The 27111-nt window shown below is 48.9% G+C and overlaps 1 long non-coding RNA gene and 1 pseudogene across 4 annotated transcripts in view; one reads left to right on the plus strand and one right to left on the minus strand.

The window, feature by feature from the left end:
- LOC113597326 (uncharacterized) overlaps positions 1–13740 on the plus strand; it is a 29905-nt gene extending 16165 nt beyond the window's left edge. For 2 of the 4 annotated variants that reach the window (XR_008294821.1, XR_003418106.2), the window contains 2 exons: positions 8824–8880; positions 10095–13740. This is a non-coding gene — a long non-coding RNA (uncharacterized LOC113597326). Of the gene's footprint in view, positions 1–5803; positions 6012–8823; positions 8881–10094 lie in introns of all 4 variants that reach the window. The other 2 variants (XR_008294822.1, XR_003418105.2) reach the window with 2 other exon arrangements.
- Positions 13741–17278: 3538 nt separating this feature from the next.
- On the minus strand, positions 17279–26059 carry LOC128313775 (ubiquitin carboxyl-terminal hydrolase 17-like protein 6; annotated as a pseudogene).
- Between the last annotated feature and the right edge of the window lie 1052 nt (positions 26060–27111).

Consider the following 27111-nt stretch of genomic DNA (forward strand, 5'->3'; position numbering starts at 1 on the left):
ACGAGGACATCACTATATGGATGGAGGGTCCACTTGAGGGGAGAAGATGCAGTTATAAGGACATCAGTGTATGTACACCTGAGATAAAGGGAAGTTATGCAAGTATGAGGACATCACCCTGTGGAGGGAGCATGATCTGAGATAAGGGGAGGGGAGGCCAGTGTGAAAATATCACTTTATGGAGGGAGGGTCTACTGGCAATGAGGAGAAGGGATGCAGTTATGATGATATCACTTAATGGATGTAGGGTGCACTCGAGGTGAAGGGAGGGGACCCAGGTGTGAGGACATCACTGTATGGACAAAGGGCCCACCTGCATTGAGAGGAGGGGACACAGGTAGGAGGACTCCACTCTAAGGTGGGAGGGCCCACCTGAGATTAGAGGAAGAAATGCAGATAGGAGAACATCACTCTATGGAGGGAGGGTCGACCTGAGGTGAGGGGAAGGGATGTAGGTATGAGGAGTCACTAAATGGAGCAATGGTCCACCTGAGATGTGGTGAAGGGATGCAGGTATAAGGACTCACTGTGTGGTGGAACGGTTCACCTGAGATTAGGGGAGTAGACCCATGTGGAGGACATCACTCTATTTTTTTAAATTAAAAAAAAAGTTTAATTTTTGAGAGAGACAGAGTGTAAGCAGGGGAGAGGCAAAGAGAGAGGGAGACAGAATCCAACGTAGGCTTTAGGCTCTGAGTTGTTAGCACAGAGCCCAATGTAGGGTTTGAACCCATGAACTGCGAGACCATGACCTAAGCCACACACTTAACTGAGCCACCCAGGCATCCCAGGACATCACTCTTGAGAGAAGGTTCACCTGAGATGAGGGGAGAGGACGCAAGTATGAGGACATCACTCTATGGAGGGAGGTCCACTTCAGAGGAGAGGAAGGGTCTCATGTATGAGTACATCACTCTATGGAACAAGGGTCCACCTGAGATGAGGTCAGGGGACACAGGTATGAGTAGTCACTCTATGGAGGGCAGATCCACCTGAATGGAGTGGAGGGAAAGAAGGTATGAGGATATCCCTCAGTGGAGGTAGGGTCCACCTGAGATGAGGAGAGGGGACAGGTATGGAAAGTCACTGTGTGGAGGGGGCAGAGGGGAGAGAAGGGGACGCAGGTATGAGAATACAGTCTATCAAGTGAGGGTCCACCTGAGATTAGCAGAGGGCATGCTGGTATGAGGACATCACACTATGGAGGGTGTGTTCACCTGAGACGAGGGGACACAGGAGGACATCATTCAATGGAGGGTGGGTCCATATGAGGTGAAGTTGGGGTATGTAGGTATGAGGACATCAGTCTATGGAAAAGGGGTCCACTTGAATTGAGGGGAGGGGAAGCAGTTATGAGGATGTCACTGTTTGGAGGGATGCCACCTGAGATGAAAGGAGTGGATGCAAGTATGAGGACAATACTCTGGAGGTGTCTACCTGAGATAAAGACTGGGGACACAGGAGTCACTGTGTGGAGGGAGCTTTGGGGAGGGGAGGAGGAAAAGGTATGAGGAAGTCACCCTGTGGAGGGAGGTCCACCTGAGATGAGGTGAGGTGACACTTATATGAGGAGTCACTGTGTGCAGGGAGAGGAGGGGAGGGGACACAGGTATGAGGACATCACTAGAGACAGGCCACTGAGATGAGGGGTGTGGAAGCAGGTATGAGGAAATCACTCTATGAGGGAGGGTCCACTGAGATGAGGGAAGGGGATGCAGGTTTGAGGACATCACACTACAGAGGGAGGATCCACCTTAGAGGAGTGTAAAAGACATAGATAGGTATGAGTACATCTCTCTATGGAGGGAGGTCCACCTGAGATGAGGGGATGTGACAGGTATGAGTCACTGGGTTGAGGGAGTGGAGGGGAAGGGGCACAGTTATGAGGACATCACTCTATGGGTGAAGGGTACACCTGCGATGACAAAAGGGGACGCAGGTATGAGATCACTCTTTGGAGAGTGGGTCCATATGAGATAGGGGGAGGGTACACAGTTATGAGGAAATTCCTCTAAGGAGGGTTAGGGTTTAGGGTTAGGCTTAGTGTTACGGGTTAGGTCCCAGGAGGCACCCGGGGATGAATCCCCAGCCATGCAGTGGTCTCCCCCGAGGGCTGCAGTAGGGCGCATGTTAGGGTGCGGGTCAGGCTTAAGTCTTTGGGTTCAAGGCCCAGCCTATGGTGTAGGCTAAGCTTAGGTTGGACCTCAGGATTCCCACCTTGTGCAGCTCCATCCCTGCTCTGCAAATGGCATGGCGATTTTCCAAATTCCATGGTGAATAATCCTGTACCGCTTATAGGCTCCAAATCTGTTCTGTTCTCAGACCTAGGAATTGGGCCCCCATAGGGAAAAAGCTGTGGCTAGGGTTAGGGTTGGGTCCCAGGAGGTTTCAGGGGCTGAACCATGATCACCAGTGCAATGATCTCCCTGGAGGACTGAATTGAGGGCAACTGTTAGGATGCGGGACAGGCACAGGGTTTGGATGCAGTGGACAGCTGATAGCGTGTTCCAGGCTGAGGTTTGGGGCCTGGATCCACTTCTGAAGCTCCGTTCATGCCCTCTAAATATTATGGTCAATTCTGGGTTTCTCACTAAATATTTCGGCACCCTGCATGGGCCCCTGGTGGTCTGTTCTTTTCTCAGACCTAGGAGGTGGGTCCCCTTTGAACCAGAGCCATGGGTAGGGGTAGGTTTGGCAACCAGTAAGTGCCAGGGGCAGAACCACCAACGGTGCAGTAATCTCCCTGGAGGGCTGAGTGAAGGGCACATGTTCAAGTGTGGGTCAGGCTTAGGGTTTGGATTCAGGAGCCAAAAGATGGTGTGGGCCAGGGTTAGGCAAGGTCGCAGGATCCCCTCCTGCAGCACCATCCTGGCCATGGAAATGTCATGGTGAAATTCTGGCTTCCATGCTGACATATTCCGTGTTGGTCATTGGTCCCAAATCCATTCTTTCCCAGACCTCAATGGTGGGCCCCCCATAGGGCCAGAATCCAGGCTAGGGTTCGGGTTAGGTCCTGAGAGGCACCAAGGGCTGAACCACTAATAGCACAGTCCTGGAGGACTGAATTGAGGGTGTGTGTTATGGTGTGGGTCAGGCTTGGGCTTTGGCTTATTGGGCCAGCCAATCGTGTGGGCCAGGCTTCCATCCCTGCCTTGGAAATGTTATCGTGTCTGGGTTCCTTGCGGATTAATCCTGTGCCAGTCATGGGCCCCAGATGTGTTCTTTCCTCAGACCTAGCAGGTGGGTCATGTGAGGAAAGGCCTGGGCTAGGATTAGGATTAGGTCCCTGGAGGTGCCAGGGCATGAAGTAACACCAGTTCAGTGATGTCCCTGGAGGCCTGAGTTGAGGGCGCCTGTTAGGGTGTAGGACACCCTTAGGATGTGTGGGGAGGGGGTGGCTGGTATGTTCCAGGCTTCGATTTTGGTCCTAGATCCCCTTCAGCAGCTCCATTCTTACCCTGGAAATGTCATGGCCGACTCCTGGTTCCTTGCTGAATAATTGTGCACCGCTCATAGGTCCCAAAGATTTTTCCCCTGTCATAGGATGTGGGCCCCCTTCGAGAAAGAGCCTGAGCTAGGGTTAGGGTTAGATCCCCAGAGGTGTCAGGGGCAGAGTCACTGGCAGTGCACTGATCTCCCTGGAGGGTTGGGTGGAGGGCGCATGGTAGGCAGTGATTCAGGCTTAGAGTTTGGGTTCAGGAGCCAGAAGACTGTGTGGGAGAGGGTTAGGTTGTAGCTCAGATTCCCCTCATGCACCTCCATCCTGGCCATGGAAATGCCATGGAGAAATTCGGGCGTCCATGCTGAAAAACACACTGGTTTTTGGCCCCAAATCCATTCTTTCCTCAGACCTCAATGGTGGGCTGCCTTAAGTCCAGAGCCCTGGGTAGGGTTACAGTTAGGTCCCAAGAGGTGCCAGGTGCTGAAATTGCAGCAGCTCAGAGGTCTCAGAGAGCTGAGTTGAGGGTGCATGTTAGGGTGCAGGTCAGGCTTAGTCTTTAGGTTCAAGTGCCAGCCTATGGAGTGGGCCAAGCTTATGTTTGGCCTCATCATCCCCATTATGCAGCTTCATTCCTCCTTTGGAAATGGTATGACGACTTTCCATGTTCCATGCTGAATAATCCTGCACCAGTTACAGGCTCCTATGGACATCTGGGCTCTTTCCTGCATTGGAAAATGGATAAAGAAGACGTGGTAGATATACACAATGGAATACTGCTCAGCAATCTAAAAGAATAAAATCTTGCCATGTGGAACAATGTGGATGGAGGCAGAATGTATTATGCTAAGGAAAATAAGTCATTCAGAAAGGATAAATATCATAAGATTTCACTCATATGTGGAATTTAAAAACAAAACAGATGAACATAGGGGAAGGGGAGGAAAAATAAGATACAAAGAAAGGCAGGCAAAACATCATAGACTCTAAAACACAGAGGGTTGCTGGAGTGAAGGTGGGTGGAGGGATGACCTAAATGGTTGATGGGCATTAAAGAGGGCACTTCTTGGGATGAGCAGTGGGTGTTATATGTAAGAGATTAGTCATTGGATTATAGTCCTGAAGCCAAGACTACATTGTATGTCAACAAATTTGAATTCAAATTTTTAAATGTTTTCATTTTTGAGAGATAATAGACACAAGGCGAGCAGGAGTGGGGCAGAAAGAGAGAGAGAGACACAAGATCTGAAGCAGGTTCCAGTCTCTGAACTTTCAGCACAGAGCATGAAACAGGGCTGGAACCCAGGAACAGTAAGATCATGACCTGAGCCACACTTGGATGTTTAAATGACTGTGCCACCCAGGAGCCCCCCTTAACTTACTTAGGCCACGTGAAGGAAATTTATTATACAAGCTGGTTAAACAGAATTTTGACTGTTTATACAAAAATAAAAACTAGGGGCACCTGGCTGGCCGCGTCAGTTATGCTTCCAACTCTTGATTTCAGCTCAGGTCACAATCTCCCCATCGTGGGATGAAGCCTCAATTCGGGCTCTGCACTGAGCCTGGAACCTGCCTGAGATTCTCTCTCTCCCTCTCTCTCTGCCTGTCCCTTGTTCACGAAAGCGCGCTCTCTCACACAAAAATAAATAAAGCTAAAAATATAAAAGCCACTATCCTTAACACATGCACATTGAAACAGTGTAAAATTAAGTTCCAAAGAATATTTTCACCATAAAGAGCAGGTAACTGTTGACGCCTCATACCTGAGTATGACACAGTCAATGTGGAAGGTAAAAAACTGTAAAGATGTTGGTACCTATCTTCCTTTCCTTGCGTCTCCCCTTCTCCTAGTCTCCCCACTCCGTGACTACACTAACGCCCTTTCCTTCTGTTCTCACTGAACCCACTGCTTCTTGCTCACTTCACCTGTCCTTTGCTATCCAAGTGTGCTGTCAAGACCAGGGGACCAGCATGCTCTGCAACCTGTCACCCCTCATTGCCCCCACGCCGTCCACCCTCCCTTCCCCGTGCACACCACCGCGTTGACAGGGACCCTTCACACCTCTTCGCCCCGTCCCCGGCCCAGACCCCGCGCGCGCCCACACCTATGTGCACAGGGACCTGTCCCCCCTCTTCACCCCTTCTCCCACCGGGTCTCCCCCACCCACCGACACCCACATTCACAGGGACCCGTCACCCCTCATCACCCCCGCCCCCGCCCGGTTCCCCGCCCTCAGGTTCACAGGGGCCCATCACCCCTCCTCACCCCCTCCCCCATCCACCCTCCCTTTCCAGCGCGCGCCACCACACTCACAGGGACGGTCACCCCTCTATACCCCCTCCCCCGCCCGGTCCCCTCAGTCCCGCTCCCACCCCCGCGTTCATAGGGACACAATCAAGACAGTCCCCCGAGGGGAGTGTTCCCGGCCGGAACGTAAACACACCGTAGCAGGCATAAGCAGCGGCAAGGCATCCGGGACCCTCGCCTCTCCCAGCCCAGGACTCAGGCGGGATGGGGCCGCGAAGCGCGGAGCTCAGCCAGAGGCTACAAGCTCACACTCGCGAGCAGGTGCGGTCTTGCCAGAGAGCGCCTCCGGGTCGCGGGGTCGCGGGGTCGCGGGGTCGCGGGGTCGCGGGGTCGCGGGGTCGCGGGTCTTGGTGAGCTGAGGGGGCGGGGCCAGTGTGTGCGGTCTGGGCACTTCCTTCCGCTCCGGGCGCGGCGTTTCCGGTTCGTCCCGTCCCGTCCCGCGCGGGGAGTCTCAGGGCGTCCACGCAGGTGTGGCGGGCCGCTTCTGTTCTGCAAGTTAAGTACTTCAGCTACTTTCAAGTCAAAGCATGCAGTTAGGAAGACACGTGATAAGGGCTGAGATGTTTCTTTCTCAACCGCTTGGAAAGGGCTTATGTCACAAACTGCTTTTTCTAAGTGTTTGCTGCGAGTGGGTTGAGAGCAGCTGGGTTTGGTAGCCGGGGACCCTGATGGGCGGGGCGTCGAGCGGATGAGAGAAGGGGGGCTGTGGGGACCGGGGACCCGGGTGGGTGGGGGCGTCGAGCGGATGAGAGAAGGGGGTCTGTGGGGTCGGGGACCCGGGTGGGAGGGGGCGTCGAGCGGATGAAGAAGGGGGGCTGTGGGGACCGGGGACCCGGGTGGGTGGGGGCGTCGAGCGGATGAGAGAAGGGGGTCTGTGGGGTCGGGGACCCGGGTGGGAGGGGGCGTCGAGCGGATGAGAGAAGGGGGGCTGTGGGGACCGGGGACCCGGGTGGGTGGGGCGTCGAGCGGATGAGAGAAGGGGGGCTGTGGGGGCCGGGGACCAGGGTGGGTGGGGGCGTCGAGCGGATGAGAGAAGGGGGGCTGTGGGGACCGGGGACCCGGGTGGGTGGGGCGTCGAGTGGATGAGAGAAGGGGGGCTGTGGGGGTCGGGGACCTGGGTGGGAGGGGGCGTCGAGCGGATGAAGAAGGGGGGCTGTGGGGGCCGGGGACCTGAGTGGGAGGGGGCGTTGAGCGGATGAGAGAAGGGGGGCTGTGGGGACCGGGGACCCGGGTGGGTGGGGCGTCGAGCGGATGAGAGAAGGGGGGCTGTGGGGGCCGGGGACCCGGGTGGGTGGGGACGTGGAGCAGGAGAAGCAGGGGTTCTGTGGTGGCTCGGGACCCCGGTGGACAGGGGCATCCAGCAGGAAGAGCTGCTGTAAAGGGCTGTCGGTTGTGGCCTGGGCCACGGGGGCACCAGGGGTAGAACAGGGGGACATTGGTGGCCACAGCCAGTGGGCGAGGGGATGGAGCAGGTAGAGCGGGGGTGCGGGGTGGGGAAGCCAGCTTGTGAGCACACCCGCCCCTCCCCCCCCCCCCCCCCCCAACAACCCTCCCGGCAGCCCAGGCTGAGAGACTGTGGAACCAGACTCCATGTCCACGCAGGAGGCAGAGGCACTGCCCGGGGCTCCTCCATGGCCTGGAACTCCTTTCTTCTTTACATTTGCTTTATCCTGTTTAGAATTTGTACAGGTGATGGGGTGCTTGGGTGGCTCAGTTGGTTAAGCTTCAGCCTCTTGATTTCAGCTGATAATCATGATCTCTCCGTTTGTGGGTTGGATACCCTCATGGAGCTCTGTGCTGATAGTGCGGAGTCTGGTTGAGATTCTCTCTCTCTCTCTCTCTCTCTCTCTCTCTCTCTCTCTCTCTCTCCCTCTCCCTCCCTCCCTCCCCATCCTCCTCTCCTTCTCCCTCTCCCCCTGCCCCACTTGTGTGTGCACACACATAGCTTGCTCTATCGCTCTCAAAAATACACTTAAAAAAAAGAAAAAATGTATTGAAGAAGAACTTGTACAGATGACTTATGAATTCTAAATGAGGAATGATGATGGCATTCGACAATTTGCTTGAACCGTTCTAAAGTATTTTAATCTTTTCATATCTTTGCTCCCATTATTATAATTTGAAACATATGAGATATTTATGATTTTTTTCTCTATTTCTGAATATTGTGTGTCTCGTATGGAGACATTTAAAGTATGTATTTTTCAGGAAATAAGTCACTCTGTTGTTAACTAAGGAAACATTAGCTTTTCAGTAGTTCCAGGCATAGTTGTTATGGATGTCTGTTCTTTTACATGAGCATTTCAAGGTTTTTTTGTTTTTTGTTTTTAAATTTTTTTCAATGTTTATTCATTTCTGAGACAGAAAGAGACAGAGCATGAGTGGGGGAGGGGCAGAGAGACAGGGAGACACGGAATCGGAAGCAGGCTCCAGGCTCTGAGCTGTCAGCACAGAGCCGGATGCGGGGCTCGAACCTATGAGTCGTGAGATCATGACCTGAGCCGAAGCCGGACGCTTAACCGACTGAGCCACCCAGGCGCCCCTTCAAGTTTTTTTTTTTAATGTTTATTTATTTTTGAGAAAGAGAGAGGCAGAGTGTGAGTGGGGGAGGGGCAGAGAGAGAGAGGGAGACACAGAATCCAAAGCAGGCTCCAGGCTCTGAGCTGTCAGCACAGAGCCGGATGCGGGGCTCGAACCTATGAGTCGTGAGATCATGACCTGAGCTGAAGTCAGACGCTTAACCGACTGAGCCAACCAGACCCTAAAATGCTTTAACTCCAGTGGTCGTTAAAAGATTCCAGAAGGGAGAGGAATTTCCTGTGCTTTTCCAGGCCCTTTCATTATTGCCCGAAATGAAGAGCCATGCTACTTTGTTTTTGCGAAAAGCTGCCAAACAGCAATGAGGCAGGATTTAGACGACGAGAGCACGGTCCAGCACGAAAAATAAACAGCCCATGACCCAAGCAACGTGGGGACTGGACCATTGCATGGGTTACAGTGGATTTGGGGCTGGTCCAGCCTTGGGTTTCTTTCCTTTGCCCGTGTTTTTCACGGACGTTTTCTTGCTCTACAGGAGGCAGCCTGCACTTGATGGACAAAATTCCCGTCCAAAGACCAAAGCACCTTTGAGGTAAGTGCTAGACAGGGAGGAAGGAGAAGTTACTTGCTCTTCAGAAGGAAATCCTTGTCATCCAGAGCCATACAACTTTTCTTGATGCTCGTTAGGGATTTTCCAAAGTTAGAAAATACAGACAGCATACGTGTGCTGCAGTATTTTCACCACCAACTCCAGTGGCTCTCACATTTTGTTGCCCGTAACCATCATGTGGAGACTTCAAACCTCAAGGCCCAGGCCTCAAAACAAACCAACAAACCAACCAACAACAAATGATTGGTATCTTTAGGGCAGTGCCTAGGGAACAAAAAGTTTTAAAACCCAACAACTGTTTGCAATTTGAGAAAAACTGCCAGTCGGTTTGCACACAGTGCTTTTCACAATTTAATATACGTAAGATCCACTTAGGGATATTGTTTATATGCGTATCTTGATGCATTGGGGCTGAATTGTGCCTAAGGTTTAGTGTTTTTAATAAGACACAGGTCCTACCAAGCTCCTTTTTATTCTCAGATAAATAAACTTTGATGAATGAAACTGATCTACAAAATGATCTCCAATGCTTCAAATACTTGTACAGTGTATCATATTTGTAAGAATTTTATTGATAGTGAGATAACTTTTAAAAGACACAGTTTCAATGGTGGTTAATAATCAAAATGTACCAGACAGTAGAGTATTCCCCACCATGGTTTCCACTGAAACACTTCAGCAGAGTCAAAAACTCTTGTCTCTGGAGAGGACACTGCTGAAAAGATGCACACCATATAGATGGGTCCTTTTCCCAGATTGTATCAAAGTTTAATCATTTGCAGACCACATGCAGGTGAATTTCATAGTATCCTCTTTACATTACAGTTTAAAACCTACTCCCACAACTTGACTCATTTTTTTTTTTTTTTGAATTTATTTTTGGGACAGAGAGAGACAGAGCATGAACGGGGGAGGGGCAGAGAGAGAGGGAGACACAGAATCGGAAACAGGCTCCAGGCTCTGAGCCATCAGCCCAGAGCCCGATGCGGGGCTCGAACCCACGGACCGCGAGATCGCGACCTGGCTGAAGTCGGACGCTTAACCGACTGCGCCACCCAGGCGCCCCTTGACTCATTTTTAATAAAATTCACTAATTTAAAAATAATTTATATGCCAGTTTAATAAGTTCCATTTACATACATACAATTTAAGTTTACGTGACTAAATATGCAGTGTCTGTGTGTGTGTCCCCCAAGCATTATCTGCAGTATTCCGCCATTTGCACACATAACCGCAGCTGAGGAAGCACTGAACAACCAGAAACAGCTGTTCGTATATCTTCCTCCTGTCAACTCGCTCACAGTCCCCTCAAGTCACTCGCTCCCAGTCCTTCTCAGAGAGGAGACCAGAGGTCTTCACAGAGGATCCTCGAGGGGACAGAGGGACAGTGTCTGCAAACAAGAAACTGAGGGCTCCTGCTTCCGAGGAGGATGGAATGAGAGCCGCCATTGAATCTGGAGCTCCATTAACCATTGTCTTATCCAGTGAAGACCATCCTGAGGGACGGCCAAGAACATGGCTGGGTGGTGAAGGAGGAGGAGGCACGGTACAGGTATAGGCAACATTCAAGGGGAGGCCTTGTTGCCTGGAGGCCAGAGGTCAGTGGTCAGGACCTGGGCTGGTGTCTTCCTGGTCATGTGGGGTGTTGCTTTTGGTCCAAGTCCATTTGTAGTGGACAGAAACTGGAGAGTCTGGACAGCCTCCGGATCAGGTCTCTGAGTGCTCTCCTGGGTGATCTGGCATGGAATGTGTCTTAGTTTATTTGGGGGCTTAAGGCGCGTCTGGACGGGCATCTGGTCAAATCTCTTGCCGGATGCCTCGAGGCTGAGCTTATTGTCCTGGCCCCGTATACATGCAGCAGGATGTGAGTTCAGTGTTGAGGGCATATTATGACACTTGATTTGTGTCTGTTGGGTTAGGACTGGCTCAGGCTATGTGGTTTAGAGGCAGCCAGGGGAACGTCACGGGAGTAAACTTGAGGCCTGTTGTGTGTCAGCATGACGATGAGGGCAGGATCCTGGCCAAAGTGCTTGGATGCTGGCAGAAGGGCATCAGTGACAGCCACTTCCTGTCTTATTGTTTTGTCCCTGAAGTGAGGTGAAGCTCAGTTCAGGTTTTTTGATGGGAGACCCTGTAGGGCGCATGGGTCTCATACCAGGTTTCTTTCCCGGCAGCTGACTTGTGACAATAGGGCCCAGGGTAGATGTCTTCTTGGTTGCGTAGACAAGCACAGGCCTGTTTGGATGCTGTGGGAGAAGACCCCACACGTACACACAAACGTGTATGTACCTATGTATGTGTGTACGTATGTGTGTACACACACACAGTCGACCCTTGAACAACACAGGTTTGAATTGCATGGGACCACTTATTCGTAGCTTTTTTTCAATACAGTAAAACGTTGTAAATATATTTTCCTTATGTTTTCTCAATATCAATTTCTTTTCTCTAGCTTAGTTCGTTGTAAAAATACAGTGTGTAACACACATGCCCTACAAATGCGTGGTAACTGACCGATTATGTTATCGGGAAGGCTTCCAGGCAACACTAGGCTATTAGTAGCTCAGTTTTGGGGAAGTCAAAAGTTCTACTCGGATTTCCAACTGGTGGTCTATGTGTTAATTAGCTTGACTGTGGGAATCCATCACAGTATATATGTATGTATATCAAAGAATCGTGTTGTAGATAGATTTTAACATGATATGGGGGAAGTTGGCCAGGGTGTGCCCTTTCACTGCGCATTTACGTGGGGATCCTGGGCTTGTGGCCTGGGAAGAAGCGGTGCTCCATGAGAGGGACCCTGCAGGGAAGTGGGCTGGTTATGGGCAGAATGTGTCCTGGTCTTGTCCATGTCTGTAGGCTCTGTAGAGAATATCTGGACTGCCTAGTATCAGTAGTCTGGTTTACTCTCCATTTCTGTTCCTTAGCACGTTTGCTACCGGTTTATGAATATTATTATTAACCATAACAACTTCCCCCTTGTTTATTTTTATATTGTCTCTTTCTGTGTCATTATTTTATCCTCTTTATTATTTTCTTACTTCTGTATTACAGCGTTTGTATTTTTTTTTTTTTTTTCTTACTTCCTGAGAAGGAAACCGACGTGACGGATCTGAGTCTTGCCTGTATTCAGCCGTGTCCATGTCAGTCTCTAAATGGACGCCTAAGCACTGATTTAGTTGAGTCCTATGTCTTCCCTCTCGTCTCCTCAAATCCTGTGCCTGCCGGCCGTGTGTGCCCTCTGGGGCCTCCACCCCATGTGCCCGCAGCCCAAATCTGTTCTCCAGGATCGCCACGCCATGTCCTCCTCTGTGTATTTACAACCCCTGTGCCGGTGACCCATGTCTGTCATCGTGTTTTTCTAATCCCTCTGCCAGCAGTTCTTGACAGTCTCAAAAGCCTGCGTTCCCTGTGCCTGCACCCTCTGCCAGCCCACGTGATGCTTCATCCCTTTTCACAGTCCCATCATGGAACTCATTTCACCGTCTCTTCATCCCCACGGCCCAGGACAGTTCATGTGTTTCTCCTGGCAGGAGCTGAGCTGACCTTGGGGAGAGACATCTGAGTTGCCAGGTGTCAGAGTAGCAGACAAAGCATCAAGTCATAAATGAAAGATTTAAGCCTATAATGACTTATTGTGGTGGCACAAGCAAGAGCCTTAGCCGCAGAAGTTCTGACTCCCCCACCCGCCACCCTGTTCTATTCCTCATCACCTGGGATGTTGTACAGATCACGGATCGGGTGAACACAAATGTGGGCTTGGTCTCACTGTTGAGGAAACCCCAAACAAAAGGTGTGGCATTTTCACAGACCCTTGGGCTGGAGGGAGAGTGACAAGTGCTAGGGGCAGGAAAGCACTGGGCACTGTGTCAGAGTTGGACAAGCGTTTTCAGGGTTTTCCCGTCTTCTCCCCCTGGGAGGGGATCTCAGCAGAATCAACTGCAGAGCAGCTCATCCCCAGATGCAGGTGAAGAGAAGCATGTGTGTTGTAGGAGATGCTGTCCTTCCCTGAGGTTTCTTTATGCTGAAATCCAAGCACTTGCCAAGCACCAGATTCCTGAGTGGCACCATCATTTAATTATGAATGGAGAAATGGGATCACACAAAGAACTTTCGGAGAATTGGTCCACAGTGACCACCCGCCATCTGCCCCACCTCCTTGGAGGTTCACGTCAGCCTTCCCTCGGATACGGATTTCTGGATTTCCTGAGTCTAATGAAAAAGGACAGTCATTCACACAGACACAGGACTCCTTCATGTGCCTTCTTCTCCCAGGAGGCGTGAGGGGGAGCCATAACCACCAGGTCAAACAGAGTCCTCACCCTGTGTGACCTCTCCTTCCTGCCTGTCCTGCACACTCTCCCGAGGACCCAACCCCAGGAGGGCACCCTCAGGCAAGGCAAGTAAGGTGGTCTTGATCGACTCACTGGGGAGACTTCCATGAAGCCTGTCACAATGTACTCCGGAAGCAAAGTCACACAAAGTCCTAACCCCGATGGACACCAGAATCGATGCTATGGCAACACCCTCTGTGGCACACAGAGTTGCATGTGGAAAAGGAAGTATGCTTGTCTCTCAAAAATATGAATTTCTGGGGCGCCTGAGTGGCTCAGTCAGTTAAGCGTCCGACTTCGACTCAGGTCATGATCTCGAGGTTTGTGAGTTTGAGCCCCGTGTAGGGCTGTGTGCGAGCAGCTCAGAGCCTGGAGCCTGCTTCGGATTCTGCGTGTCTCTCTCTTCTCTGCCCCTCCCCTGTTCGTGCTCTGTCTCTCTCTGTCTCTCAAAAATAAATACATGGGAAAGAAAATTAAAAACAACATCTGAATTTCCCATTTGACACAAGAGGAAGCCATTTTCAAGTACAAATTTACTTCCAAAAACCTAGGTTCTCCTCTACTCAATTGGAAGCTTCCCAACTGAGCGTCTGAACTCTTTTTACTTAATGTTTTCTTTTCAGGGCCCCACTCTGAACCCACAAGGATCTTAACTTCCAGTAAACAAGCTAATACTTGAGGCTTTCAGTCGCCACAGTGAAACTGAGCTGGATGCTGTCACTGCTCCTTCATGACTCCACACAAATCAGACTCTGGGGTTCCGTTCCTTTGGAATTTGAACCTCATGTCATCAGGAACATTTAGAGCCCATGCCTTTCATCCTTCTCTGTTCTCAGAATACTGTTCAGCACTAAGGAGTCCTTAACCTGGTGAGTAAACGCACATCACAGCATCAATTTCCTCACTGTCCTGTTCCTGTGACGGCTAAGTGTGAGGCTCAAATTGTCCAGAAACCTGCCTGAAATGCAAATGTGCTCCTCCTGTCTGTCAGTAGAGGCTCAGAGAGGTGGGAAGCAGGCAGACTCCAGTGGAGGAGACTCAGCGTCCAGCGTGCCCGAAGAACGGTCAGCAAGGGACACTTCCCTCCCTCCCTGACCCAAAGTCACGTGACCTCTCAGGCACTTTAATCCAGTCAGCTTTGTGGTCCTCACTTGTAGACACTAGGAACTAATCCTTGTGCTTTAGCGTTTTCATGCATTTTTAAATAGTGTGTATATGGAGATAGACTTTTCAGAATGCTCATTTACTCTAGGAAAAATAGACATGTCTGTGTATGCCTGGTTCACTCATAACCTAGTTTTCCTTGTTTACCTACACAGAAGTGTGGGGGTCCCCTGGCATCATGTACATTCACACTGTTGTCAGCTCATCAGCACCCTCCATGTCCAGGCTTCTCATTTTGAAACCATGTGTCCATGGCGTATTTCCAGTGTCCTTCACTACACACCCTGCCCTCCATGTTCCCCCTTCTGTCTCTCAGATGTTGACTATGCTAGGACATTCAGAGGAATGGTATCCTATGCTAGGTGCCCCCTTGGGACTAGGTTCTTTGGCACTTTGTCTTATGACCCAGTCATTGTTCTGGCCAGTGCCCATGTTGGCCCATGGGGCTCTGTGTCTTCTAGTCTCCTAGTTTTGGATCCACTCTTCCATCCCTGGCCATCAACTAGGACTTTCCCTTTTAGCCTTTTCTCCTATTGTTTAATATTGGTGTGATTTCCACCATGTCCTATGGCCTGCCATCAGCCATGGATGGTGTCAGGCAGATGTCTCTGTGATCTTTAAGAGCCAGCCCACAGTGGAAAGGTGGAATCCTATCATCTGGGCATTCCTGACTGTAATCCATGGGAACATCTTTCTTCCAGAGCTGTCCAACAATTAACTGCCCCCACTAGCCTAGGTGGAGGGCCTCCATTTGCAATGCCGTCCGCACTCTGGGTAGTTTCCCTACTTGAAGATTGGTGTGTATTGGACGTCGTATGGACTTTTGAATCTGCCTCACCTATCTTCCCCAGGAGGCTGCTCCCGTGGCCTCCGTCCAGGTCCCTAAAGCCACGGCCCAGTCCCAGCCTGGTGCCTTCCAGCCCCGCCCACAGCTTCCTCCCGCCTCAGCCCGGCCTCACTCAGTCTCCCAGGCACGAGGCCACTGCCACACCCTTCCACCCACCATCCTTTTCCCTGTCCCACCCATCATCACACCCATTCCCAATCCCCTAATGCCTCAACTGGCTGCACCTCACCCCCAGGCAGGCTCTCCCCTCCCACCTGGCCAGTGTGGCACCATTCACTCCCAGGGCCTCTCCCCAAGTAGAGTAGAGCAGAGCTGATACTGGGGAGAGGGGGGTCAGTGGGGGCCAGGGAAAAAGCACGTGTTTTCGCTGTTCTTAAAATATCCATTGGCACACAGCAAGTTTGGGCATGGTTTTTCAAGGATTACAGTTTCCATTAGGCTTTCCTCTTTTCCTATAAAATTGCTGGGTTTTAATGGAAAGTTTTCGACCTTATTTGAATCTCTGACATAATTAGACTGGGGTAACAGATTGCCCTCCTCAGTGTAGTGACCTCAGCCAGTCAATTCGAGGCCTTTCTGGAGCAGAAAGCTGACCCATCTCCCAGGACTAGACACCTGCTTCTGTCTGAATGCTTTGGTACTGACATGTCCGTTCCTCCTGGGTCTTGAGACTGCCGGCCTTCATACTGGAACGACACCCCGGGTTCTCCTGGTCTCCTGTCGCAGACTATGAGTCTGGAGTTCTCTCTTGTCCGGCAAGAGTGGGGATGCAGGATCGAATATGACAGAGGCTAATGTCGGGAGGAGACAAGAGCCCCTAACAGGGCTTTCGTTTCATCGCCGTATTTATTGAGCTCACAAGCTATCACCCACTTGGTGAACGTGAAGAAAACAAGATCTCACGCACGTGAACGTGGAGAAAACAATCAGACAGTAATCGTTAACTTGTATGTGTAAGAAGCAAAGGGTCCGGGGCGCGAGTGGTGTTTGTGATCAAGGTACATTGGCGCCAGATGGAAAGTAATTTCCTGCAGGTGACATAACAAGTTTTTTGTGATTCCATTACACTATCTCTCCAGCTGACCTTGGGCGTTTTCGCCCCGTGGTGGCAGCTTTCCGCTCTAAGCCTTTTTCTAACGCGTTTGTGTAAGTGGAACCTATTTCCCCACAGTCCCCAAAGGTCAGACCAGCCCAGGATCTTCCAGGTGGGTTGTCAGGCTGGGAAATTGCCTCAAAAGGACCATTTCGCCACCTATTTCTCTGTCATCTCTATCTGTCATCTGTCTATGTGTCTATCATCTATCTCCTGTCTTCCTCATGTATCTATTGTCTACTTATGGAGTGTCTTCCTCTTACTTATGTTGTTCCATCGTCTTCCATACTTTGTTAGTGATATATAAATTCAAATGCGTTTGAGGTAAATGTGGACCACATCCCATAATTGTTTAGTTTTCTAAGTATATTTTTAGTTCACGGTTGTCATTATGTTTGTATCCTGGATTCTTTGACAGATTATATTAATTTTGAAAATAGAATGTAGTTTAACTCTTTTACCCGTTTTTTGCTCTCTCCTTCTGAATATTTTGTTTCAATTGCCGATTGAAAGCTATGTCAAAGATGCACTTTTTAGGAAACACATCATTTTATTTTAATCTCACGAACAATGAAATGTTCGCTATTTTCAGGCATAGTTTTTAGGGATGCGTGTGCGCTCACAGGAACATGTAAAAATACAGACATACTGCTTTTTCTGTAGCCTCGTTAATACCCTTATAAATTGAAGGGTGGAATCTGTGAATTAAGATTTCCCTGAGAAATCCAGAAGTTTAGTTTGGCTGGATTTGGCAAGGCCAAGTAACAGCGTTCCTATTGCCGAAATTGTCCCATCATCCTCTCAAGTGAGGGCAGCTACTGGTTTTCCCATATGCAACCTCAGTTTGCTAATTGTCAACATTTTGATTATTTACAATCATGACTGAATTGGATTTATGTTTTGGAAGAAAAGTTTCTGTAACAGTGGGAAAACCTATCACCAGCTGCCTGAGCAGCTCAGTGTTCTCTATGTTAGCTCAAAGTCCAGGGTCCAGCATGGCCAAAATTAAGAGTCACAAGGAGGGAATCCTGGGCCCACCGGACCTTCTGTAAATGTTCATGGTACCCTTAATGCCCCAGAGAATGCCCAGGCTTCTCTTGCCCCAGTGCAAGGCATGGAGACTCAGACCTGCCAGGCTGAGCAACTGCCCAATGTCAGGTCCTCCTGGAAGTCTATGTAATGCCTGTGCTGGCCAGTGACGCCCCCTTCTGGTCAGAGAGCACCGTGCAACACTCTGTCTTGTGACCTCCCCTGTGAATTGCAAAGCCAGGTGTGTGGACTTCCTCGGGTGTGGGTGGAACACATGGCAGAAGGTCAGCCAGGAGGAGCTGGCCATAGTCGTCCTGGGAGCTCAAAGGATGCTTATGGATGCCATCATGAGATCCACCTCAAAGTGTGTGTGTGTGTGTGTGTGTGTGTGTGTGTGTGTGTGTGTGTGTGAGTGATGCAGATGTCAATCCAGGAAGAGAAGGTTGGATACCAAAATCACAGGTTGACCTAGAGTGGTTATTTTTCTGAGGCTTTTCCCTTTATGGCTCTGGTGCACATACACTACTATTTGCATTTTACCTAAGATTCTGCCTAATTAAGAATCAAATCAAAAGTAAAAATGGATTTCATTGGTTAAAGTCATTCAGGCTCTAACATCTAATTAGCCCAGTTGAACTCTTTTAAAGAGTGAAGTGGCATCACTCATATGAGAAATAAAAAACAAAACAGAAGAACATAGGGGAAAGGAAAGTAAGATAAAATCAGAGAGGGAGGTGAGCCATCGGAGACTCTTTTTGTGTTTTCTTTTTAATTTTTAATGTTTATTTTTGAGAGAGAGCGTGAACAGAGGAGGGGAGACACAGAATCTGAGCAGGCTCCAGGCTCTGAGCTGCCAGCACAGAGCCCTATGCGGGGCTCGAACTCATGAACCCCAAGATCATGACCTGAGTCAAAGTCAGACGCTTAACTGATTGAGCCACCCAGGCGCCCCTGGAGACTCTTAACTATAGAGAACAAACTGAGGGTTGCTAGAGGGGAAATGGGTGTGGGGATGGGGTAAGTGGATGATGAGCTTTCTGGAGGGCATTTGTGGGGATTAGCACTAGGTGTTACATGTAACCAGTGAATCACTAAATTCTACTCCCGAAACCAAGACTACACTAATTATTAACTAACTTGGACTTAAAATTTTAAAATATATTATAAAAAAGAAAAAAGGGTATCTTTTTACCTTTGTCAGCTATGATATTTGAGAATCTAGAATTAAATATGATTTCCTGTACAAAGTTCAACTGCTGACATTAGTTTCTAGTAAATGTGACATCTCTAGGTTTAACACGGACTGAAAAAAGCAAGTGTTTACCTTTCAATGCCCTTGTCAAATGACCAGATTGCTCCTATGTGGCCCCACTCACATAGGAGGAATTTAAGGATCATGCACTAATTTCCCATTCAACAACGTATTTAGTCATTCTCTCTCCCAAGAAATATAATCATGACTTAGAACATCCATCCATACCCTGACCTTAAATACCACATCGCTGCCTCGGTGTCCATTTGGGACTGTTTTTCTGAGGTGTACAACTGAGGACGGAGATTGTAATGGAACCGACCGGAAATCCCCGTGCCTCCTCCCATGTGTAGGAGATTGTCAGATGGGGGGTGGTAGCAAACTCTGCGGGACAAGATACAGCTGCTTGGTGGCTGAGCGATTACAGGTGGGAGAAGGTTCCTTTCCACCATCTTCTCTGCAGGCTCATGGGAGGGTGATTGTTAAGGGAGCCTAATTTAATCAACACGAGCCAATAAGGCTTCACCCACTTATCTCCTGAAAAATAAGCATTTATTTGCTGTTTACCATTTCCAAGCAATCAGCCAATGTTCACGTTGACATATGTAGACTTTACAGAATATATATTATTTATGCAAGTAAAAACTTTGCACAATTAACCAATTGCTGTTTACTTCTGTTCCTCCCCTTTGACACAAAAACTTGCTGAAAAGTCTGTCTGCCTTCAGTTGGAGCTGTAGTTCATCCAGTTTCTTGGTCGTTTGTCATTTCTCTGTGTGGAAGCACTGAGTTTGTTCCAAACTCCTTCTTCTGTTGGTGCATGTTTGGATATTTCCAAACACATCTTTACCTAGCATCCACACGTGAATATCTTTGGGCAAATGTACTTTAGAAATAAACAGAGAGTAAGGGATGGGATGATAGGACCGTGAGTGTCAGGCATTTTCACAGGGACTCCAGGTGCTCAGCCTTCATTCCACCCTTCATGCCCGACTGGCCACCTCCTCTGGCCCTTTCAGGCTCCGATAGCCCCCCAGTGCTCCTTGGTGCTGACGGAGGAGAGAAATCCTCCAAATATCCAGTAACAAACCTAAAACTCTCCAATAACATCATCGTAGACAGCCAGCCTTATAGCTCAGTATTCTCCAGGTCAAGTTGAATGCCATATGTCATGAACACAGCCAGATAGATGGCCCCTCCACATGTCCAGATCACCCATAATGTCCTACAAGGGGCCGTGAGTGAATGTTTGTGGCTGAGTGTGTATGTGTGCAGGTGTGTGCATTAAAGCCTGCACTCAGATCCCTGGACTGCTTCCCAAGACCTCTGTCCCTTCTTGTTCTTCCTCTTGGTAGCTCTGGCTCTGCCTGTGAGACAAGGGACTTTGCCGATGTTTGTTGCCCTCTGAGGTGGGATGTCCCTGGCTAAGTTGTTGAGCTGGTAGATGTTTTGTTCAGGACGATCCTTTTCCATCTCCTCTCTGTATTTGGACTGCATGAGTTAGGACTGCATGGGCGGGAAGAACAAATTCTGTTTTCCTGAGGTTGAATTCAGACTTGGGATGGTGGCTTTCTTGGAAGACTCTCCACTGGTCTAACGTGATTGGTTGCACTGGTATCTCTTCCACGTGGTCCTCCAACTCTGGAACTTTGATGCTGGGGTCTGTGTGAGCCCCCCACCCCACCCCCCCCTTGGGTCACAGCCATGTCTGCATGGTCAGCCTGGAGTGATGTGGTCTCCCCACTGCCTGGTTCACTCCCATGGTCTCTTTCCAATTCACTCGTCTGGGTGTCAAAGAAGACATAGGCATGTTGGCTCAGGGCAGAAGTCACATCACTGGTGTCATCCATTTTGTACCACTGGCCATTCCCAGCTTTGATGTAACAGAAGTGATGTCCGCTGTGACATTTCCTCCCCGGATGCACCGGCGTGGCATAGAGCAGGTAAATTATCAATCCTGCCTTCTGCTCAGACACGCACTGTCGCAGGTCAAGGCGCTCAGGATATTGCACTTCCTTAGCCAGTTTGCTGCGTGTGGAACCTGAGAATTATTTCAATACCAGCGTTAGGTCCTTGGGGCAAGTGTACAAAGTTAACGTCTTGGAAGCAGGTACCTTGTCTAGGCAAGTACTACAATGATAGGCATTTTCACCATCCAACTTTTCAGGCTTCACCAACTGGAGCAAAGCTTGGCTCACACTGTGAGCTGCCCTGCCATCCAGGTAAGGGTCCAAAGTGCTGGATACGCCAGGGCAGTGGAGACACTGGATTTGAGACCTCCAGTGCCCTCCAAAGATTTGCCAGATGAGGGTGAGGTCCTCAGACAGAGAGGCTCTTGAAGTCTTGTCCTCACGCAAACGCGCTTGCTGCATTGGATCCAGAGTGAATATCAGAAACTCATGGGTATCTTCCTGCTTGTGTGTGTGTGGAAGGCAGCCAGCAGTTCTGGCGGGGCCGGATCACATCTCCAGGGTGGCAGAGGGCCCGGGTCACGTGAGCCTGCAGAGCACACAGCACGCAGAATGGCTCCCTCCCACAGCTTCGGGAGTGCTCCTGGGACAGCATGTAGCTGGCGAGGGGTGGTGTGTACGTCAGACACTGCAGCGCCGCATTCGCATAGCACGTGTTCCCCAGGTTCTGCAGTCCAGCCCCAACCACAGAAGGTCTCCTCCAACTCACAGGTTTCTTTGCGGGGGGCAGACCTATTGACATGGGAGCCCAACCGTTAGGCAGGTTGCAGAGTGTCTGCGATGAGGGTGATGGCTTCTGAGGTAGAGTGGGTCCCCTGCGGACTTCAGCACCACCTATATTTGACCAGCAAGATTTGCGTTTGGGAAAGACGTTGAACTGAAACTCTTCTTGGCAGTAGGACAAAACAGCCCTCATGTCTCCAGCAAGAGCTTTCATAGGATCTCCCATGTGGAGCCTCACGTTGCAGAGCGATGCTTGTCTCAGGAGACCTGTCTCAGAATGATAGCTGTGGCCCTCTCCCCAGCCCTTTTATTGCTGGCCCCACCCACACGACTAGGAACACGTCATCCAATCCGCCACAGGCTCGAGGTGGGACTAAGGGTTTTAGGGTGTGGTCCCTCTTCTGCAGAGAGACCACTCAGCCCAGCCTGTCTCCTTCCCCTGCCTCCCTCAATGGATAGACACACATTTCAGCACTTTCTCCACCTCCCTCATTTCCATTGCTCCCTTTCTGGACAGACTGACTTGAGAGTTTCCAACTTCCCCGTGGAAATCCTTTTTGAGTGTCCACTTTGCTTTCAGAGTAATATCAAGTGAGTCAAGCACTGGTGGATATTATTTTTCCTAGGATGTGGAAGATCATTTTGCAAATTGAGCTCGGGTGTCATGTAGGAGGACTTGTTTCCCACCAGCCAGAATGCATGTGGCACCAGCAAATTATTTGGGGATGATTATTACTGTCCATGACTGTGCTTCTAAACTTCCTGAACTCTCTCCATATGGTCCGTATATACAACTATCATGAAGGTTTTTATAAACATATTTGTCTATCAAGGTGTGGCCTAGAAATGCTAACAAGAGACATCCTGTGGCTGGTTTCATGCTTTGTAAAATCTTTTTTTTTTTTTAGCTCCCTTCCCAATATGAGTACATATCCTATATCCATCGTTTATTTGCCAAATTTTAACTGGTGCTACTGGGACATTACACTACAAGGTAGTTTTAGGTTCACTTGTTTCAGGACACGTTTGTTGTGGATTTGTGACATTGATACACAGTTGGAGGTTGGAATTTGGAAATGCAGGGAGCAGTGCACCCTCGTTTAACCTGTGGCTTTAATGTGTCAGTATCTGTCACTCAACCAGGTGTCAGAACGGCAGGGTCCACCGAAATTGTGTTTTTCCCCCTCTATTGTTTGTTTGTTTTTATTTTTCTACTGTTTATTGAGAGAGAAAAAGAGAGCCCAGGTGCGCAAGCCGAGGAGGGGCAGAGAAGAAAGAGAGAGAATCCCAAGCAAGCTCCATGCTGTTAGTGCAGAGCCCAACGTGGGGTTCAAACTGATAAACTGTGAAAACATGACCTAAGCTGAAATCAAAAGAGTTGGATGCTTAATTGACTGAGCCCTCCAGGCTCCCCTTGTTTGTTTGCTTTTTGACTTCAAGGTTTTATTTAAATTCTAGTTACTTAACATGTAGGGTGAGATTGGTCTCAGGATTAGAATTTAGTGATTCATCACTTACATACAACAGCCAGTGCTCATCACAAGCGCCCTCCATAATTTCCATCACCCATCTAGCCCCCCGCCCCCCCCCCCCGCCCACCTGCCCTCCATCAGTTGAGTTTGTTCCCTGTAGTTAAGAGCCTCTTAAGGTTTGCTTCTCTCTGTGTGTCTCTCTCTATCTCTCTGTCTCTCTCTCTCTCTCATCCCTTCCCCTGCGTTCTTCTGTTTGGTTTATTAAATTCGATATATTTTTGAGTGGACAAGAGAATTCTTTCACACATGTTACGATGATCAGGTCCTTGTAGAAAATGAGTAATGCTGGTGCACCATGTAATTTGCAATGACCAAAAAACAAAAAAAAAAAATCATATCTGGAAGTCATAACACTTGGGAAGAGGAGCTACAGCTTAAGAAGAGAAGACACCAAAGTCTGTCTCTCCTCTTTGGTAAATAGAGGCCAAGAAATATAGGAGCACTTTGCCTGGCCCTTGTCACTGACTTGGCTTCAGAGGGAATGTGGCCTGAATAGCATCTTGATTTTGACTTCTCATCTCCAGACTGTGAGAGAATAACGTTCTCTCCTTTGAAGCCACCAAGTTTTTGGTAATTGCTTATACAACCTCTGGAGATCAATAAGATGTCTTAACCGGAATACCCTTCATGATATTTCATTTTTGTAATTGAAAGAGTTCAAATTGACTAAATGGATTTTGGATCTTGAAGACTTAATCAAAAGAAATTAGTTTTGCTTTTTATTTTATCTAAATTGAGGAGAATCTTAGGGAAAATGCCCACAGAGCAGTGCACATTAGCCATAAAGGAAATAGCTTCAGAAATATCCACAAATATAAGTCAACCTGTAGAAATATTGGTATCCAACCTTCTCTTCCTGAGTTGACATTGGCATCACACACACACACACACACACACACACACACACACACACACACACTTAAGTGAACTAAACCTCATGTTCCCAGATGGCGGAACAGCATGGAAGTTCTCGGCTTCTCTCATCCCTGAAATGCAGCTAGGTCAGCACCAAACCATTTTGGGCACATAGGTAATTGATCTGAGGATTAACACAATAATCTGCACAACTTGAGCCACAGAACTTGGCGGGTACATGGTGTGAGAGGTGAACTGGGGGAGAGAGAAGCCACAGAGGGTAGGGAGCTGTTTTTGTGGAGAGAGGACAGAGAAGGGGCGGGGGATGGGGGGAATGTAGAGGGAAAGCACTCCACCCAAAAGTAGCTAGAGAGAAAGAGTAGAAACACCCACCAGTGACTGAACAAGAAAAGGAGAAAGGAGAGGGTTTTAATACCATTACGACTCTATAAACAGGGGCGTGCAGAGTCTGAGGTTTCAGAGGTCAGTGCCTGGCCATGCTCTGGTGGGGAGGAGGGGCGAATCCCCAGGAACAGGCAGTTGGCTCCAAGGAGTCTGTGGGCCACAAGGGGAGAAGTAGTTCCCGTGCTTGGAGGGCATGTGGTAGAGGCCATATGGCTTCCCCACAGGCAAAGATCCCAGTGAGCCCCGGAGAACAGCCACGTTTGCTGGTATTAGAACAAAAATGCCAGAGTTCAGTAAAACCTGGTGTGGGCTGTGTGTTGTGAATTGCCATACTCTCTGAACCTCTGCTGCTGTGCGATTGCATGAACTTTTTCTGGGGCAAGCAGGCACCTGGCCACAGTCTCTGAACCTCTGCTGCAGCGGAATCACACGAATGTTGTCTGTGGCAAGGTGGCACCTGACCATTGCTCAGCAAGACCCTGCCCCAGAGAGTCAGAGTGGGTCCAAGCTGCAGGAGCCTCAGGAGTTAAGGGTTTGGAAACACAGCCTCATCTGAGGTAAAACTCAGGAGGAAGGTCCTGCCTGGCAGGCTGACAGCTTGGACACGGGCAGTATAGAAGCAGGCAGAGGACGGAAGCTGGAGACAGAGAAGGGGTGCTTGACTGAGGGTCAGTGAAAGCGTAGAGTTCCTGTGCCAGAAACTAGGAGGCTGGGTGAAGCCATTTACACCTCTCCTGTGCATGTGCATACATGCGCACACGCACCACACGGATCCGCAGCAGTAAGCTAAGCAGCGCCTCCTAGTGGAGAACGGAGCAGTTACACCGAGCCCTGCCCAACTGCACCAACCAAGCCCTGGAGGACCACCAGAAGTCACTCCCGCTGCTTAGTGTATGGACTATAGAGTGCTTCATAGTTTGAGTGAGGAAACTAGGGGAAACGTGAGGTAACTTCATTCGGGTTTCATTCTGTTTACTGGTCCGTCTATTTGTGGGGGTTTTTTCCTGCTTTTGTTTACATTGCTATTTTTTTTCTCCCTTTTCTTTTTCTTGGGTAAAGCAAGAGAAAAGCTTCTTTTCACTTTTCTTTAAATTTTTCTTGAAATTCTTTTTACTATGCTTTTTTATTTTTTGGTAATTTTTTCTCTTTCTTCATTTCATTTTATTCTATTTTATATCCTTTTTGTAGTTTTTAAACTTTTTCTTACTTTTTTTTTCTTTCCCTTTTATCTCTATTTTGTCAAGCTTCTTTCAGCAACCAGACCAAACACACCTAGGGTCTAGATTCCTTTATTTGATTTTTTGTGTTGTTTTTAATTTTTAACTTTTCCATTTTATTAATTCTTTTTCTTCCTGCAAAATGACAAACGAAGGAATTCACCCCAAAAGAAAGAGGAAGAAATGACAGCCAGAGGCTTAATCAATACAGACATAAGCAAAATGTCTGAACTAGAATATAGAACCACGATAATAAGAATACTAGCTGGGCTGAAAAAAAGCATAGAATCCTTTTCTGCAGGGGTAAAAGAAGTAAAAGCTAGTAAGGACGATATTAAAAATGCTATAACCGTGGGGCACCTGGGTTGCTCAGTGGGCAGCTCAGGTCATGATCCCACGGTTCATGAGTTGGAGCCCCGCGTTGGGCTCTGTGCTGACAGCTCACAGCCTGGAGCGTGCTTTGGATTCTGTATGTCCCTCTGTCTCTACCCGCCCCCCACCCCCGCTCATGCTCTGTCTCTCGGTGTCTCTCAATAATAAATAAATTGTTAAAAAAATTTTTTTTACAGGAGTAACACCCAAATCATAGGAGTCCCCGATGATGAAGAGAGAGAATAAGGGGTAGTAGGTTTTTGTGAGCAAATTATAGCAGAAAACATTCCTAATCTGGGGAAAGATGTATCAAAATCCAAGAAGCACAGAAACTCCCATTAGATTCAACAAAAACCGACCATGACCAAGGCGTATCATAGTCAAATTCACATAATATTACAGACAAGGAAAGAGTGATGAAAGCAGCAAGGGGAAAAAAGTCCTTAACTGTGGGGAATAAGCTTAGGAATTCCCTGAGCTTACACCAGTGGGTTAACAAGGCATAAAGAAATAGCCACAGGATGAACGCCTCCGAGATTAGGTAAACAAGATTAGGTAAACAGGGCAAAGGCCCCCAGTATAGGACAAAGGTGTAGGAATAGGAAATCTCAAAATGAAAACATCCAGGATTAGGTAAATAAGATTAGGTATTCAGGGCGGAAGCGCCCCCTGATCTAGTACAATAGCAGAAAGCTGCTTTCACAGGAAGGAAGGAAGGAAGGAAGGAAGGAAGGAAGGAAGGAAGGAGGAGGAGGGAGGGAAGGAGGGAAGGAAAGGAAGGACAAAAAGAGGAAAACAGGACTTTAGATCACAGAAGGGCAAAATTTCCCAGAGCTGTGCTAATTAGCAAAAGAAAGACGCCTTGTTGACCCTGAGGTAGCATGCTCTGTCTTTCTTATCCCCTAGGCCAGTTTAGATAAACAGAGGTGGTGCCTCACGTCTGCTGTAAACAACCTTCTGGCCAGTGCCAGGATTTTGTTTTGTATTGACCCAAACCCCTAACAGCACATATCTTCAAAATCCCCTTTCCCTCACACCCATGAGTTAATGTTCACGATTGCATTGTCCCTTTGTGCACATCCATCATGCTTGTAAGCCTCTGATCCTGACAACAATGGAGCAAGGACCTTATTCGGGGCTCTTGTCTCCTCCCGGACATTAGCCTCTCTCTCATTGTAATCCTGCATCCGCTCTCTTTCTGGACAAGAGAGAACTCCAGACCCAGAGTCTATGACACTTAACCTCTATGGGAAGACAGACCAGGTTCTCAACAGACCTATCCACAGAAACTTGGCAGGCCAGAAAGGGGTGGCAGGACATATTCAACGTGCTGAATCAGAAAAATATGGAGCCAAGAATCCTTTATCCAGCAAGGCTGTCATCCAAAATAGAAGGGAGATAGAATTTCCCAGACAAACAA

This window comes from Acinonyx jubatus, unplaced genomic scaffold, assembly GCF_027475565.1.
Source record: "Acinonyx jubatus isolate Ajub_Pintada_27869175 unplaced genomic scaffold, VMU_Ajub_asm_v1.0 scaffold_34, whole genome shotgun sequence".
Classification (NCBI taxonomy): Eukaryota; Metazoa; Chordata; class Mammalia; order Carnivora; family Felidae; genus Acinonyx; species Acinonyx jubatus.